Source organism: Carcharhinus amblyrhynchos, chromosome 35 (genome assembly GCF_965287045.1).
Source record: "Carcharhinus amblyrhynchos chromosome 35, sCarAmb.v2.hapA, whole genome shotgun sequence".
NCBI classification, from domain to species: Eukaryota; Metazoa; Chordata; class Chondrichthyes; order Carcharhiniformes; family Carcharhinidae; genus Carcharhinus; species Carcharhinus amblyrhynchos.
Window position 1 is genome coordinate 321,994 of NC_137358.1, and position 5,397 is coordinate 327,390.

The 5,397-nt window shown below is 42.3% G+C and overlaps 1 protein-coding gene across 1 annotated transcript in view; it reads right to left on the reverse strand.

The window, feature by feature from the left end:
* The window catches only part of LOC145361772 (uncharacterized), a 98,845-nt gene that overhangs the window by 34,221 nt on the left and 59,227 nt on the right, over window positions 1–5,397 (reverse strand). The window lies entirely within an intron of this gene.

A 5,397-nucleotide genomic window follows, 5' to 3' on the forward strand; every position in this document is an offset into this window, starting at 1 on the left:
TGATTATGTAGCTTTGGAAACGCCCACGGCTCATACATCTCGAGTAGATGGCAGATTCTGGACATCTTCAAGGGACAACACGGGATCCAGGACTGACTCTTCATTGACAAAGGATACCCACAAAGGCTGATGATATCCCTGTGGCAGGAAAGAGGAGGCACAGCAAAGTTCGTGCATTGATGAAGCATAGCACCAGGATCCTAAAGATGCAATTTTCAATGCTTGGACATATCTGGCAAAGCACTCCTGTTCAGTTCCCAGAGGGTGTCATGGATAACCATGGCTTTCTGCATGTTGCTCAACATGGCACTATAATGGGGCAGGACTAGCCAGATGATATGATGAGGAGCTGCATTCCCTTTCAATACAAGGGTTTTAAAGGGGATGAAGGTGATGAGTTTGAGGAAGCCGGGGCTGCAGGGGAAGAGGCCATAGCACAGGCTAGATAAGGCAGTCAACTGCATCAGGCTTTGATCAGCATCAGATTCCACCAGCAGGATAACGAGTTGTAATGAATACCCTCTTGGACAAATAACCTCCATCGTGAGGTAACACGAGTACAAATGTTACACTTTCTCTCATTACACTCAAGCACCTTGATATCACCGTGAATAGTTGGTTCCACATCAGGCTCACAACATCCTGATCCTCTGAATGATGAACCCTCGGGAGCATGTGTTCATGCTGAGATGGGATGCTAACTGTAGAAGTCGTCTTGGCATCAGATGGCAGAAGATATTGCCTGTTGAAATGTCGTTCTCACAACGCAATTGCAAAAGCTTACAGGAGCCTGCAGCTATTGGTCAATCCTTGGTGGTCTTGTTGTTGTTTCCCTTCAAGGTGACAAAGCTTCTTAAGGAGATCCATTTCAAGCAATAAAACCTCACCTTCTGTGTAACACTGATGGTGAATCAGACAATTCACAACTGGGACAAGGCAGTGAATCTATTTAGAAATGACTCAGTCATCTGTGGTGCATTCTTCTAAATCGCACTGACATCCGGCACTCTCAGTTAGAGATCCAGGCTGCTTTTATCCTCAGCTGAATATGGATGCATTCACCTGAGCATAACAATGATACATTTTCCTGAGATTCATTAAAGTGTGCCTCCTCTTTAACACAGATATTGTACCCTCATGGCCAGTTCTGGCCGTTGCAAAGTCCAAAATGTCCAGGAATTGAACCTGGATCAATGGCATTGCAAGGCACCAGTGCTAACCACTGTGTCACCCTCAATAACTTTTGATCCTTTTTGCCCCAAGAGCTATATCCTGGTCCTTGAAGACATATAATGTTTTGGCCTTAACTGCTTATGTGGTAGTGAATTCCACAGACTCACCATTCCCTGGGTGAAGAAATTTCTCTTCATCTCAGTCCTAAAAGGTTTACCCCTATCCTTAGATTATGACCCCGATTCTTTCTTTACTCAGAGGGTAGTAAGGGCGTGGAATGCTCTGCCTGCAGCAGTTGTGGACTCGCCAACTTCAAGGGTGTTCAAATGGTCAGTGGATAGGCATATGGATAGCATTGGAATAGTTTAGGTTCGAGGGTCATTAGATTGGTTCCACTGGTCGGCGCAACATCGAGGGCCGAAGGCCTGTACTGTGCTGTAATGTTCTATGTTCTATGATTCTGGACATCCCACCATTCGGAACATCCTTCCTGCATCTATCCTGTCCAGTCCTGTTAGAATGTAATAGCCCAACTAAGAACTGGCGATTTGCTTATTTAATATTATCAAGATACGGGATGGATATTTTTATTTGTGTGATTTGTTAAAATCTTCATTGACCCAGAAGTTGGTGCTTTCACCTACTTTGCAGGCTTTATATCTACACTGACCTGTCAATGTATCACTCAGCAAAAACTGCAAAAATGATGCACAGCTCAGGGTTCCACTAACTGTAAATCTGCCACTGCTTTACATCCAAGAACTGGATCGTGACCTCTCTCTGCTTCAACTTGGCCTTATCTTACCCAGCATCTCTAAGAGCTCTGCAAACTCGAGTGCAGTGGTTCCCAATCTTTTCATAACACAGCACACTTCAACGACACAAACATTTCCACAGCACATTCACTGTTTTTCAGCTAAATCGATTGCTCATAAACACCCCACAATGTACTAGTGAACCACAATTTAGCATTCCGTTGTAAAGAAAAGTGTTTCCCCATTGCACAGCCATTCATCCTGTATGCTGTTTAAATCAGCATTCAGACTGAACTTCAATTAAATTCAAAGCTGTTATATTCAGTGCAACAATAATTCCAGTTCAAATGCTAATAGGTATTGGACATGAAGGTATACCAATCAAAACCAACCAGGAAACAAGAAGAAACGTATAACTGTCATATAACTGGTGCCATACATTATATGGCATTGCACAGTGGTTAGCACTGCTACCTCACAGTGCCAGGACCCTGTCTGTGTGGAGTTTACGTTCTCCCTATATCTGCATGGGTTTCCACTGGGTGCTCCGGTTTCATCCCACAGTCCAAAGATGTGTGGGTTAGGTTGATTGGCCTTGCTAGATTAGTGTTGGGGGGACTAACAGGGTAAATACATGGGATTACAGTGATAGGGCCTAGGTGTGATTGTGGTCAGTACAGGCTCAATGGGCCAAATAGCCTCCTTCTGCGCTGTAGGAATCTCTGATTCCACCCTTTCTTACCAAAATAAATGTCAAATCTAAACAACAAAGTTAGTTTACTGTAGCATATCGTATATGCTTGTAATTGCAAAACATGAACTTAATTTCACAGCCCTTACAAAGCACATATCATTTATTTGTGTCCTTGAACAACACATGATTTGCATTGACATAATGTTGTGTTACAGTCTGTAACTCTGTTTCACATCTCTGCTGTGTGCCAAATTAGAGAATATATTTCATATTAAATAATTGGATACTTTACAAAGTTGGTTTTGGGCCTTGAGTGGGGAAAATATCAACATAAAGTTTTACTGTCACTGTTAGATTGAAACGTTTCTTTTTGTTAACTTCTGATGCCTAAATGCAACACTCCATCAACATTATACTGCTCACGAGCTCAATGGCAAATTGGATTCTCCATTGCTTTGTGGGGTAGATTAAGACTACAATGTAAAGCAGATACTTGAAATGAAGTGGTCCATATATAAAGTTAACCTTATATGAATTGCATCAGGCAGTACAGGCATAAAAAAACAACGCATATTACATTTGATATTATGCAGAGGGGAAATGAGGCTGCAAGAAGGCACAAACTTGTCTTATCCTAATTGTTAAAAAAACAAAGAATCCCAAGAAATAGAGATATTTCTATCCTTACTGGGTATTTTCTCCAATGAGGAATTGGTTGCCTCACCCGACATCATTTTCTGGTGGCAACCAGTGATCCAACACATGTCAAGGCCCTGCTTTTGGCTGTCTTAACCTCCTTCCCCTTCCTGGGGTTTACCATGGCACAAGCGCACCTGGGGGCTGATCCACGACAATAAACTCAGCCAGTCCCATCAATGCACATACTCACCAGGATCCCTTACCCCCCAACTGGATAGGGCCAAATCTAGCACATTAACTAAGCCCCCCAGCCTCACAACACAAACTGTAGCCGTCACTTCCTTTTAAGTTTCATTGGTATAGAGCAGGCTAGGAGGCAGAGTGGGGAGGGTGCAGCTGTTCCCCTTAGCTGAAGGGTCAATCATGAGGGACATAGGTTCAAGGTGAGGGGCATAAGGTTTAGGGGCATGTTAGGAAAACTGCTGTTACCCAGAGGGTGGTGATGGTCTGGAATGCGCTGTCTGGATGGGTGGTGGAGGGGGGTTGCCTCACAACCTTTAAAAAGTACCTGGATAAGCACTTGGCACATCTTAAAATTCAAGGGTATGGGTCAAGTGCTGGTAAATGAGATTAGGTGGGAGGTCGGCTGTTTCTCGTGTGTCAGTACAGACTCGATGGTCCAAAGGACCTTTTGTGCACTGTATGCTTCTATGATGCTAGATACTCATAGCATCATAGTATGCTATGAGTATCTAGCATCATAGCATATGATGCTAGATACTCATCATATGCTATCTGATGAGTATCTATCATACTCATGATATGAGTATGATAGATACTCATACTCATCATGTATGAGTATCTCATACTCATATGAGAGAGGTATGAGTACTTCTCTCATACTTCAAGAGGTAGGTTCTTTACTCAGAGGGTAGTAAGGGCGTGGAATGCCCTGCCTGCAGCAGTTGTGGACTCGCCAACTTTAAGGGTGTTCAAATGGTCAGTGGATAGGCATTTGGATAACATTGGAACAGTTTAGGTTAGAGGGTCATTAGATTGGTTCCACTGGTCGGTGCAACATCGAGGGCCGAAGGGCCTGTACTGCGCTGTAATGTTCTATGTTGGTGACTTTAGCCCAATGAATCCTAACATTTCTGATTTATGTTTAGTCATGTTTATTTTTAATTGCATTTATGACTACAGTTCAAATAAAAATGAGTGTTTTGCTGATGACAGAAAATATTACAAAAGCTGAAGGTTATTGTCCTGAGGAGGTTGTGATTTTTCTTCTTTCACTGTCTTGCTGAGCTACTTCAGAAGGCATTTTAAGACTGAGGCAGGATGGTGTGGATCTCATATCAGTAAGAAGTCTCACAATACCAAGTTAAAGTCCAACATGTTACTTGGTAACCAATGCCACTAGTTTTCGGAGCGCTGCTCCTTCATCAGTTAAGTTAACCTGGTGTTGTGAGACTTTTTATTGTGTTTACCCCAGCCCAACGCCAGCATATCTACATCATGACTCTCATATATCAGCCTAGACTGGATAAGAATATCAAGTTTGCTTCTTAAAGGATAGTAAACTAGTTGGAATTTTACAACAATCCAATGACTTCTTGATCTCTTTTACCACTTTTAATTTTCAGATTTTTCAATAAATTTAATTGAAGTTCTCAAATAAAAATTGTGTTTATCTCCCCACAGATGCTGCCAGAGCAGCTGACAATTTCCAGCATCGTCTGTTTTTACTTCTGATTTCCAGCATCTGCAGTATTTTATTTTTAGTGTCAAATTCTCGAAGGAAATTCCACCAATCAAGCGAAGAAAATCCTGAGTTCGAGGTCCTTATTTTTATCTGTCTACATGCCTGTGCTTCTTGTTATCTTGTCTCGCAGCACAGTAACTACATTTAGAGACAATTCATTCAAATGAGTCAAAAATAAATTGGGAAGCATTTTCTGATATCGAGCTTTCACGATCGTTTCTCAGGCAAAACCAAAGACCAACCTTAAAGAGCCTTCAATCGTTACCTGGCTAGTCCCAACTTTAGCGGAAGCGGATTGGTCAGATGGGGCAGATTCCTGTGTTTCTATTGGTCTGTCAGATTGTCAATCAATAATTAGGGGGTACTTCCGG